This window comes from Dromaius novaehollandiae, chromosome W (assembly GCF_036370855.1).
Source record: "Dromaius novaehollandiae isolate bDroNov1 chromosome W, bDroNov1.hap1, whole genome shotgun sequence".
NCBI classification, from domain to species: Eukaryota; Metazoa; Chordata; class Aves; order Casuariiformes; family Dromaiidae; genus Dromaius; species Dromaius novaehollandiae.
The window spans coordinates 52,471,052-52,484,821 of NC_088130.1; positions in this window are offsets into that span (position 1 = coordinate 52,471,052).

The following is a 13,770-nucleotide window of genomic DNA, read 5'->3' on the forward strand; positions in this document are numbered from 1 at the left end:
GTAAGTGCTGAAGCTGTACTTCCATGCTGAAAATTCTGATGCCTTCAGACTTTGCTTGCTTGATAGATTAGATAGCAGTTTGCTGATTTTAGATTTATGCACTTATTTAGAGTGCTATTGGGTTATTTAAGGATGACTTTGTTATTAAGGACAAAATGAAAGGAAGAAGGGAACAAGGAGAAGAGGTTTTACTAGGAATATATTATGGTAGCTTCTTACAAGCTTTGCAAAATAAAGGTAGAAATGTATTTCTACACTTCATAATGCTACCATCCCTAAGGGACAAGTGTTTACACAAAGTGCTTACTTCAAAGGCCTCTATATACTCTAGAATGCATTTCCCTCTTCGCACAAATGCCTCTGGAGTGTGTGCCTCTATGTTTTCTTCTCACCCTTTCTTTTCCCTTTTTGTCTGTTAGCTCTTTCTACTTTCACATCTGTCTTTATCTTCCCTTTTCCTGCCTATTTGATTGTCTATGTTTCTTTAAAAGCTCACTACCTGAAATATGAAGACAAGGCATCCTGCTTATGAGAATATGGTGTTCTTAAATAACCGTCATTACTCTTACACACAGAACCATGGCAATCCTTGCCTTTCATATAGACAGACTAGAGCTGATAAGTGCACTATATGGTTGTATATAGCCATAACTATATATGGTTATAACCCACAAATCTGATTGGAATAAGCAGAAGCAGCTCATCTTAAGAAAAAAAAAATTATTTCTTCCTGTCTTAATTCTCACAAAATGCAAAATGACAGGCAGCATTACTGGCACTGGGACTTCAATCCATTGATTTCTTGTTAAAGGTTGTGAAATTAAAACTAATGGAAGTGCAGAAAGACACAAAAGGAAACAGTTTATTTCATGAGTAGCTCTATATAATAGAAAATTTCACTGATTTCTGACTTATGGGAGATTCAGAAGGGTAAGCTCAAGGACAAAAAAGAAAACAAACAAACAAACAAAAAAAACAAGCAATGCACTACAGCAAATGTCAAAGTTCTGATGTAGCAGAAAAATCAATCTAAAAATCACACCAAAAATATACAACAAAGGTATTTGTCAGAACTTTTGTACAGAGCATAGGCCTGTCAGCTCAGAGCTTACAACCAGGGGAATTTTAGGATTCATCTCTTGAATGGCAAGAGACTATAATCTCTCAAACTGTCTTGATAAGGAGCAGTACATATCTGACCTGTCCCATCAGGTACTGATCATCAGGGACTGAACCATTACTGAGAAAAAGCTTCAACCCTCTTCTTTCTACTGCTGTGAAGAAGAGGCCTTGTGCCCTTTTGGGAGAACTGCTCAGAGCATCTCCATTTGGCCAGTGGCTGGACTGATGACTAGAGAAATCGCGCTTTCTATTCACTTGCCCACTTTGGGCGAGACTGGGCAGTCACCACAGACTTGGGGAAACAGTGAACTAAACAGTGTAGTCCTTATTGCCTTTACTAAGCAAAAGTTGTCATTACAGGATGCTATATAAATTCTTGTATCCCTGTATTGATCCCACCTAACATTGGCCAGTAAAGGTTATATTTACACTACCAAGCTGGAACCTTCTCAGTTTGCAGCAGCAAGCTAGTCACCAGTCACCCACACTGAACGTGTGAGCTCCAAGTGAGCCAAATAGCTCCCTTGAGGGAGAAACTGGCAACTGCATTTTGTCCTGCCAAACTCTTCACTTTGAATGGCTATAGAGGCTGTTGGCATGGCCCAGCTTTCCACCAGGCCTTCGAGCCCCACTGCAGAGGAGGTCTTACCATCGTCAGCAGCAGGTAGCTGCAATTTTGTACTGTGAATAAAAGGCAGAGCCTGACTGGCAGTGGTGTGTGGCATGTAAACATGTTGATGCAGACACAGGATGTGCATGATGCAGGCAGGCTGGGGGCAGACGCCACAGCTTGTCTGTTAAACCTCGAGGAACTGCTGGAAGGGCATTACGTCACTGCTTGCGTCTGCCAAAATGCAAAATGATTTCTCCTACCTCTTGGGTCCTAAGATGTGAACACTACAGGAGGTACAACACAGAATATATTCCCAGGATCTACAGACACTAGGGGGATGCTCCACACTTAAAATTAGATTGGTTTTATCTGCAGCTCGATCCTTAAGCTCATTCTATTAGTTCTGCCAGAGTGCATGCTCCTTTGTTCATCTGGGGAACTGCGGGCATAATCATTGTTAAATTACAAACAATGTAATTTCATTGCAACTGATTCCATTCCAATATAATTATTAAAGAACAATGATTCCAAGTAGTTTCTCTAGCAAACAAAATTACCCCCGGCTTGATGATGTTTGGCAAGTTCATAACATTCATTCAATGAAACTGAGAATCCTAAAAATAGTGGGTCCACACAACTAGAATGAAATTGGAGTTATCAACTCAGTCAAACTCATTAGAACAGCGGCTAACAAAGAAATATGTTTGCAAACTAAAGGTAATCCCACTAAACCCTACCTGTGATTTAGTTTGGTAATCTAAATTGCAATATATTAGTCTTAATTTTGATTTCTTAATCAGTCATGTTACCTGAGCTCCCTCACACAATCAAGAATGCCACAGTGATCAAAAAAAGTAAAAATACCCCACATACACAGAGGGCACTGCTGACATAAGCAGTTAATAATGAAAATATGGACTAACAAGGGAAACACACTGATGTAGTATCTGTCTGAAAGCATATTGATTCTCCAGTACATTAATCCTTTACACTGAAGAATTAATGTCAAAGAATGAGTCACAGGACAAAATATAAGACATATTTTTACTGTTCTTCTTTATGATATTTTTAAAAAGTGATTCATGTATTTTTGATTTATTGTATTTTAATTTAACATACTTAGGTTCAAAGCTTGGAGTCTTTTTCAGTGAATATGATATATCAAGTGATCACAGATATACTTAGTATGGAACATTTACCAAACTATTTATATGTATGTGTACAGATAAATATACACTTATGTACATAAAAGAAAGAAAAGCAATAAAAATTCATCTAATTATAAAAAATGTTTAAAATCTGCAGGCAAAAATAATTTGTTTGAAAGTAAATGACAGACTCGTCTACAGAGGAATTTGCACTAATTAACTCAAATTAGCTTTTAAATAAGCACAAAAATAAAACACTGAGAAAGGCTGTGTATGCCTTTTGAGTGCATGCCTTTACATTTGTTCTTCCTTACTAACTTAACTTAAATAAGAATGATAGTGTGAAGTTATTGTGGGCTGCTTGTTGCAAAGATTTAATGAAAACTGCTTAGATTCACAACTTACATCATTGCCATACTTGAATGGAAAAAAGAATCCCAGATTTCTGAATTGTATTTAACTTGAAATAATGGGGGTGGTGGTTTTGTAGAAAAAAATAATAATTTTTACTAAATGGAAATACTGAATTACTGTTAAATTAAAAATACAAATGCTAAAGATGTTGGGATATGCCAGATTTTCTTTTGACAACTCTGGGGATTCAAGTGTTCTCCTTAAAATCCTTACTGCATTACAGAGAACCTTCCTGATTATCAGCAGTAGGTGGAAGCTACTTCTTCCTCCCTTCATTCCTTTGATAATAGCTCTCCATATGGCCTGGAGACCTGAAATGGGAACACTCTTTAACATTTCTGGCATACTTTGGAGAGGCTGGATGCTTGCTGAAGGATCCAGTGCTCCAGTTTCTAAATTCTCCATACACCTGTGTGGGGAATAACTTCTTGTAATTCTGTTACCTGGAAATCTCACTGAAGATTAAAAATAAAAAGCAAAAGGTATTTATTAACAACATTCACATCAGACAACACTGTTGAAAAAGTTGTAAGAATAAATTGCTTTATCTACTTCTGTAAATTAAAACTGGAGAAATCTTTTTCTTTCCCTCTCCTCCTCATTGTCCACTAGACCTCCTGTTGATCTGCCATTGACCTTCGCAATGCTGTATTCTGCGTACGGCGTGCCTGCTAGGGAGACTGCTTCCCCGATAGAGCTTGCAGCTTCTGAATACTTCTGGAGTCTATTCGGACACCAATTTTCTCCCTGAAACTTGTTTCGTTTTGGTCAGATATTTTAACTCAGCAGACTGGCAAGACTAAGGTTGTGTTTTCACAGATGGCTCAGCTAATCCTATGGCTCTCCACAGCTGAAAGGTGGAAGTCTTGCTCTCTTGTAGTCGCCAGCCACTGCTCCTGACTGCGGTCCTATTCTCTTCCTCGTCTTGGATCCTTCTGTGAGCTGACTGAATTCATTACCTTAACTCAGGATAACTGGCAGGACTGCAGGGGAAGGAGTGGAACTTGTCTGTTACAGCAGTGAGATGATGTTAGATTTGCTTACCCTGTCTTGTCGGTCTAAACAGTCCACTTTGTTGGAAAATGAAAATATCTCAGGTTAGTTGCCACCTTCCGCATTTGACTGACCCACTCACAAGAAGGAATGAAAGCTTCCTTCCCTGCTTTAGTGGATGAAGTTCGGATTTCATTAAAGGCGTGACAAAGAGCCCTGAGGGAAAGCTGCACACATGGGCTTTTTAGATTTTTCACAGAACTTCTTCAGAGACTGATGTAGCCTAGTACTTCTCCCTGTAAGTTTTCCTTTCTGTCTCTTCATAGCTTTTGCTTATCTGAAAGACCTATTGAGCCTTTTAAGCTGCTGAGCTTTACAGTCAACCAACTGCTCTGACTGTGAGAAGGAATCAAAGGAACAGCTGTTCACACAGTGTGACTATATACAAGATTACATACAAGTAAGGGTGCTGATTCTATAAACCATGTACAGCAATACTGAAAAAGTGGTTATGGTGTACCTTAATTGACCTGGGCTGGAGGAATCATGTAAATAAGTTAGAATTTAAGATTTTTTTTGAAAAGGTATGCTGAGCTGCAAATCACAGAAGCAGTACTTCAAACTGATATTTGTAGCATTTACCTTTGTATTTAACAGATCTAAGGCTATCAGATCAAGTAATCATGTCAGTTTAGGATTTAACTACAAGTTAGCAATAGATATAATTTTTTTAAAAAAGAAAATTCCACTAAAAAGTGGAATTATAGCCTTTTTCTATTACTTCCTGAAGTTATTTATTCTACTTTATCCTATTGCTTACTTAGCACACAGACAATCAATATCAACCAGTATACTTTGAATACATGATAGTGAAGATTGTAAAATTAAATGACAGCAGAAAATAAGATTATTAGATCACTTAGAAAATATTTTTCACCAGTTAAATCCCATGGAGTACAAGTGTCTAAGTGACATTTAAAATTGTTTAATAGTGTAGAGACAATTAAAAAATGCATCACGTCTTCCATGCCTTATATATCCAATTTAAAATCTTGAAAAAAATTTCTAATGGCAACTAAATTCCTGAAATTTAATGGACTTATGTTAGGGCTTGTGAATTTTACCCTAGACCACTATTTCTTACTATATCATTTGACAGATATTTTAGTGTTGGCTGATGACAAAGGTCTTGTTACCCAGAATTTTTAGAGAATTAGGATCCATTGTTGTGTTTCTGCCATTGAAAGAGACCCTGCTCCATCATAGGAGGTGAAATTTCATCAGAATAAAGGCAAAAATAGGAGCACTTACAGCTTCAATAATTAAGAAATTCTATGACAGCTCGGGTAAAGATAGACAAACTAGGTCAAGGGGAAGTATTTTGGGATGACAGACAAGCAAATGAAACATTTGTGTTGGAACAATGAAGGGAAAACTTTGGCATGGAACTTTGTCATGAATCATGACCGTATAAGGCTTATTTTTTCAAGAGGCCTCACAAACATTAGGTATCCTACACTGGCAGCATTTTGGCTGTACTCAGCCTGTCTACTTTGGAACTTGGACCTGACATCAACAACAAGCTTGGAAAAGGTAAGTCCTAACTATTTTCATATTGTTATTGGATAATGCCAAAGTCAAAGTTAAACGTGGCCTATCAAAAGCATCTGAAAATCCTATTCAGTCATAAGGAGAAAATAATATTCCCCAGTGAGGCCACATAAATTTTTAAACATGTTTACATCAGAAACATCAATACACAGTGATTTGAAATCTACTTTTTTTTTCCCCCTAACCTTCTTGTTCCAACGAAGTTTCAGTATTTTGACTTTTGTCTCAATTCAGGATTGAACTGAACTGTAAAAGTACTTGGATAGTCTAGTGGGATATCATACTGGCTGATAATATCTTTTTTAGTGAGGTCAATCTACACTGATTAATTTCAGTCCTGAAACAAAGAAATCAAAGTGGGCATCATGCAATTTGTATAAGCTGAAAGCTGGCTAAACGTGTGGGGTCCACATCTGAGCAAGAACTCTTTCCTAAAATGGCACAGTCTTCTCAACCTTCTTCATAACAGTTCCTCTGTTAACACTTCATCCAAGAGCCACATTTCCCTTCTTTCTGCAAGGAGCTTGTTCTGGGTTACAGAAGTCCAGATTTCTCCAGTGCCTCTGCTGTTACGAGTAATGGTTAATTGTAGCCAGGTTCTTTGATTCCTCCCTTTTGGATCGTTCATTTCTGTCATAACCTTGACTGTAGAGAAATTCAGTGCCTTAGTCAAATTCTTTCAATGTATTTTTAAGCTGTTTTACTTGCCACTTTCTAGCTCAGAATTAGGCAAATTCATTAGCATCTTGTCAAATCAGGGTCTTAAGGCTTAAAATTAATAAACTATTTAAAAATGCATCATTCTATTTTTCACTGAGACTTGCAGGAGAAAAAAAGTGTCAAAGCCTGAAGCTCGCAGATTTAAATCACTCCAGTCCCCTCCTCTCCCTACAAATGGGGCCCTAGATTGCTTTGAGTGTTTTTTTGGTAGCAAATGTCCACTGTTGCCCTGCTTTAATAATAGATGACTAGAAATACATTTCCTCAGACCGGTGCTTCACAGTTTTCCCCAATATTCCAGTTATCAGTGCTAAATAAAATGAACCACATAAGTTAATGATACTCCATAGATTTTTTTGATTTCTATAATTTTTCTCTCTCACCTCTAAATGAACAATGATGCATTTTTCCTATGGCTAGTCACAAATCTTTGTAACTCTGTGTCCATATTATGGAGGGAGTAACTATGACTCTTAACAGAAACTACTCTTAGTTGCTAGCTAGGCTTTATATGCAAGATTACACCTTCTCGTGGGCCCAGTGTAGTTGTGCTCATATTTTGGGGGTCTGTACAGCTGTACAGGATGCCTGTATTAAACACCGTAACAAACTGTGTCCTTTCTTGGCTGCAGAAGCTGTATAATGACCCATATCTAAGGGATGATGAAAATGAGCTCATGAAACCCAGCCTGATCTTTGCTAGAAGCAATCTGGCTGAGATAGTGGACATGAACGTGTACTATGAAAATAAAGCTTCTGCATCTGCAAATGTAGCTGTCAAGAAAGTATATAAAAACAACAGAATAAGATATGAAAAACACCAGAGATCAAATATTTTGTTTTCTTTCTTGGTGCTAAGGGAAAATGGTGTTCTGCTGGTTACACCTTGTTGACAGTTTTGAGCATCACAAAAATAGGGTGGCCAAACTTTTCAGCCAGTGACCCTTACTCTCTTTTGATCATGATAAACATCTGATAATATAATAAACACTTGATATGATAAATCTGATAAACATTTGACAGGAATTGTCGATCAGCTTTTTTGTTCTTTTTCTGATGGTGTCACAGCAGAGACTGGCACCAGGTTGGGCAAATCAGCTTTAATATCCTGAAAAAGGTTCCCCAGTGGGGTTCATTAATTAGAGCAAACGTGTAGTTCCTTTCTGGTTTCTACCGGATACCCTGACTGAATTAATCAGTGAGTCTCCAGCCCGGCTCAGCAAACACTGCCCTTCTGATAATAGTGCCTAGTTAGTAGCATTGCTAGGTCAGACCAAGTTGTGATAATAGCTCTTCTGGATGTCATCCAGAGCTGATGGCTAGGAGCAGAAAATAAGGCACTTGTGATGGTGTTACCTATCACATGACTTATTGCAACTCCATGACTGAACAGAAATGGCTGATCCACCATAGCTGGTCAGAAATGGAGTCAATGGTTTGATAAAAACTCTCCTTCATATCAGATAGTATTATCTAATGTTTTAGATATTTTTAGTCTCTCCTGGCCATTCTTGATACAGTCTGAATGATGCTCGAAAAACTGATAGTCTGATCCATGTCGTGGAATGTTCTGAGCCGTAGCATCATAATCATCTCTGTAAATGTTGTACTGATCCCACAAAGGATATTATTTTTCCTCCATTTGACTCCTGAGAGATGTTGTTCTATAACCCCCAAATAATATTTTGTTTTTATTTTTATGAGAAATAAAATCCAATCCGCATTCTGAAGTACCAGGCAGCAGCTTGCAAATATTATAATTCCTTTTTTATTTACAGATGCTGTAGGTAATAGGTACTTCAGGTTTAGTAAAGTGCATGATTGCTTTTTAAACTGAACATTTCTTCATAATAATGCATTGTAAATAAATTGTTGTACTGTAAAACATCACCACTCTCACAAGCCTCTAAAGTCCTTAAAAGCACTCACTCTTATTTGGCTTTTAAAAACTAGCTATTAATATTTACATTTGTGACTGTGCACAAATATGTAAAATTGTAAAAGCCAGAGGTTTAAGAGCCTGCCCTTCCATTCACCAGGTCAGAATGAACTTTTAGATTTGTCTCAGAGGATTTCTTGCTATTACAAATATGAAACCAGGATGCTAAAATGAAAAAGAACAAAATTTAATAATAATAATAAAAAATACTTGCGAGGGACAGTGCTCAGCTTGATGGCTCCAGAGAGTGGAAGGAGATTATGTTAAAGCATAAATGGAGTTTTAACATTTTTAAATCCAGAAGGTCTAATCTAATCTAATCCTTTTCAATCCAATTTTTTTAATGCAGCCTAGACATCAGATTAAAGCTTGCACTTTTCTTTTTTAGGCCATTGCAAACAGAATCAGCATCTGTGCTACCTTTCCAATATTCAGCATTTCAAAACGGTTTCTAAATGAATCAGAAGTATAATTATGAAAAATAAAAAAGGAAAAGATATAAATAGGATATCAAGTATCTTATTTCTACTTTATGGAGCAAATTATAATTCAGTTTACTAAACACGCCTTTTCTATTAAAAGACCCCCCTCCTCCCCTAAAAAGACTGTTCCTGGGCTCACACAACACCTTAAATGCAATGGTTACAAAGGAAGAGGGGTATTTTTGTGCAGTAATACATTTCTTCTAAATGATTTTATGCTCTGTAAAATCAATAATTTAAATTTAATTGCTGATTTTTCTAAGGATGATGTTAATGAAATTTGTTAATAAACAAATAGAAAGCTTTGCTTTCGCTTCATTGTTTTTCTGATTTATAGATGCTGTTGCGTTATTATGCATTTTGAATCTCAAATGAATCTCAGGTTCTTGCATGGTGCAGAATAAGATATTCTAAGTTACCATGTCCCATAGTATATAGAGTATCTCTTCTGCCAGGACACAGATTTTCAAGCACTAATTTGCTAGCTGTCCCAGGCACATGATAATTAACTCATTGCTGATGTAAGAAATCTGTCTTGTTGAGTCAGCTTTCTTTTAACATGTTTTTTTCTTCAGACCAAATCTACAAGATTCTATCTCAACTTTTGAATTTGAATTCTTAGGTGTTAGGGAAAACTGTTAAAACACTGCTAGAAAGATGACTATTGTATATGTTAGAATATCATTTCTAAAACACTCAGGCTTGGCTCTGCTCCTGCTAAAGTCAATGAAGAAAATTACAGTGGGATTGTCTTCAGCAGGCAGACAATTAAGTTAGCGCTGAATATTTTGAAAATCCTACCTGCATAGGCTAGAGTTTTCCAACCATTTTGAGGTTTGTGGACTCCCTTAAAGATTCCTAGTGGCATGGGAGAACCCTATAGAAATGCTATGCATGGATACATGAACTCATTTTTCTTCTAGATCTTGAGTAGACCTACTAGAAATAATCCAGGGGCTCCTTTTGCAGTTCAAAGAATCAACTGAATAGAATTCCACTGAATGGAGTCCAGGATTCTATTGAAAACAAGCAGAAAACCTCTAGATTATTTGTTGTCTTAATAGTAGCATTTTTATTTTATTGTAGATATCTCAGACTACTTTTCTTTAAAGCAGCATCGATAAGCTTTGGTGGACAGAATCATGGAAATATTTTGTATTATTCTGAATTAATAGTTAATTGAAAAGAATGGACACTGACCTGGACTTTAAGTGTACATGAAGAGATATGAATAAGCATGTTCATAACTGCTTATGCCATTTGAACATACACATGATTAGCTTTACACTGTAATGATGCTGGCAAAATAAATAAAAGAATAATTAGTGGCACAGTCTGGCATATTGTAAAGTATTATCTTTTACAAAGACCCCAAATATTGATTGCTTAGAATGATGTGTTGGACCCAAGTACCTATTGTATGTCAGAATTTAAGATAATGATGAGTGATTAAAACTGCTTACTTCACAGACCATGAGTCTCTATAAACTCCTGCATCAGCCTGAAAAGAATGGTCAGTGCCTAATGCTGAAGCTACTCAGGACCAGTCTGCTGGCTATCCAAAGGATTGCCTAATTCAGGATCCATTTCTGCTCTTCGTGTAACACTGTAATTAATTGGGTTAAGACCCATACAGGCAATATACAAAACAAAAGTGCTGAGTGTTTAGAAGTGCATGTGCAGCTATTAATTGCAATGTATCATATTCCCCACCCCTTTTTCATGCATTAAGAGGACTGAAAATGAGCAGGATTTAATCCATGCTTATCAACTGAGAGAAAAGCTCTCATATCACTTCTAAAATCTCAAAGCCTTCCTCAGGTTATCTTTGAAGATGACATTTTCACTTGATGATGTCAAGCGTAGTTTTAAGGTTGCTTCATATAGGACAGTTTTCTGTTATCTCCGTGTGAAAGACGTGCACCAACATCATAGACAGAAGAAGCAGTTTAGCATCCAGCTGTTGAAGTTCTTGATACTAACTTATTCTAACGCGGATATTTCTGGGCACATGAGGACACTTATAACAAATGGCTCTTTTAAACCTTCCTATTTTTCAGTCCAAAATATGTGTGCCGTTAACACATTTCTACGATGAATGCCAAAATGTCAGTGTGTCCTATTCAGTTTGTTTAGTGACAGATAAGAAAAGCAGGGAGCCCTTGATGTCATTCAATATTATGACTGATTTTCTCACGTTGGCAGCCAGTGCTGACACTATGCTGTTCTTTTGGAGGTGTTGTTTTGATGGATGCTACCAAGTGACACCAGAGAAAGAGAGAAAGGGCGGGGGAGAAAGGAATAATAGCAGCGCTGAAATAAGTGGTATCTAAATCCTAAGAGAAGCCAACTCCTTGGAAAGATTTTGGCAAGAGGTCTTTTGTGCTTTCTTTTTCTTTTTTTTTCTTTTTTCTTTCTCCTTCCCCTTTCATATGTTTTCCAATTAGTTTAAGATGTAGTTAACAGGTAGACACACTTAAAGAAATAGCTCAGGGCTGATAAGAGTATCACAGAGGTTGAGCTGAATGTAGTTGTTTATAGCCATGCAATAAGAAGGGTGAAGAACAGAGAAAATCCTGCCCATCTCTGCTGTGGAGCCTAAACAACAATGCTAAAACAGTCCTATTGCTCCAAGGGATTTTTTGTAGCAAAGATTCCCTGGCTTTGCCAGAGCTGTCCATGTAGCAGCCTGAAGTAGATGATATGAAAGTATAAATTCAAGAAGAGGAGCAAGTTCAAAAAATCTAATGCAACCATGTCATTTTTCTCCATCTTTCTCTGCAGGGAGATAAAGACAGGACTTCAGCAAACATGCTATAGTAGCTACTGTACGGGAATTTTATAATTTGGCAGTGGGCTGTCCTTCCTGTTTTTCCTTTCCTTGAACAGTACCATTCTTGCTGTTTGGGCTAACAGCTAAAATATGCCAGATAATAATTTTTGAAGGATACACCTTTAAAACACACACATTTCTCTGGCAGTGTTTATGTTATGTGTTAAATATAATTCTAAATAGAGCTGGGGGAATTGTTTACCTGAAGCTTTTTACTAGTAGCTGAAAAATGCAAATTCATGCCTGCGAAGAGTTTGAACTTATGCCAAGTTTGTTGAGTCCTTTCAGCCAAAAAAATCCTTGGAAGAAATAACAAAATTACCCTCCCCCCAGCACTCCAGTACATTCTAGACTGGCTTCTCTCAAATTGCAGCAGCTTGAAAGCTGTAGTATAAAGCAGGCGTAGCAGGCTATCATCCCTTTGGCAAGCTCTGAAATAAGCCTAGATACACCTAAGCTGTGGGAGCTGAGAAAACCTCCCAGATCTCAGTTCGGATGTGTGCATGCTCCAAAGAGACTTGTGTGTGTGCTGCAACCTGCTTTAACTGGAAGAAAAACAGCAAACAAACAGGGGGTGTAACATATTTAAATTCACCCTCTGGTTAGAGGAATCAGAGGGCCAAAAGTCTGGACTGCATCTGGAAACATAATCCATTCTATAGTGTAGACATAGTTCTTAAAAAGCAGGAAGTGGTAATGATATCATGGCACTAAGGACTATCTCTACTGAAGCTTGTTGAAAGGTATCTCAAATATGATCCCTTTACAGCTTGTACCCCCCCCCTTTTTTTTTTTGCTAAGCACACCTTTGAAAACAGTAAAAATAGAATCTAAAACATTTTAACTCACATGCTAGAAAACACAGTGGTCAGATACTATAGCTAAAAGACAGGGTACGTTTAAAAGGTGTAGCAGTTTAAATTATACATTTATAGTATCAAAATGAAATTCAGTTAATGCTGGAATGATTGCCTAACAGAGGTTTCATGGGTGTATTGGAAGTGCCTGGGGGAGGAGGTGAGATCTGGATGTATTTAGGTTCATACTTCTATCAGGCAAAGTAATGAAGCCCAATTTTATATTTGCTCTAAATTATGTTACACACAGGAATAGCAGCCTCTGAGTTAGGGGAGTGCAAACAGTCATGGTCAACAATGTGTTTATATCCATATTTTCCCCATTTCATGTGTACAGATGGCTGCACAGAATACTGGGCAATAGCAAATCCAGATACTCCTTTTACATAGTGACTCTTTAGACGCTGGCCTGTTTACTTCCAAAATGACATGGTAGACCACACTCTCAACCTGTAGAAGTAAGTATAACTTTATTGACTTGAAATAAGCATGGCATATTCAGTCCAAATCTTCCACCAACCAGCAAACATTTTGTCCGTGTGCATGTCTGGGCTCACATGATCATATGCGTGTCATGGTTGGGATCTGACCAGATGTCTATGGAGTCATGAAAGAGCTTATTTATGAAATTCTGCCAGACCGCTTTCATGTACCAGAGGCTACTGATATTGGAGCAGGAGCAATTACAGTCTTGATTTTCTAGTTGCTAATACCTTTTGGGGCCAGAACATAACCCTTCCATCTGCATTGCCCCTACTATGCACAACTTCTAACAACACCTCCTTATCAGGCCATAGGCTGTGGGGGAAAAAAAAAAACCTGCAAATCAAATTTCTTCCAGCAAAGCAAGATATTAAGGCATCACTCCAGCCTGAAAAATATCCCAAATCTTCCTGATCGCCTTCCTTTCTGCACACGAGGGCAGCCAAGTGCGTGATTCAAGCCTAAACAATTAAATAATTAACAAAAGAAAAACTTCACTGATGGATGCAGGGAGAAACAGAATGTTTTTATTTTGCTACTTTCCTCTGTGATAGC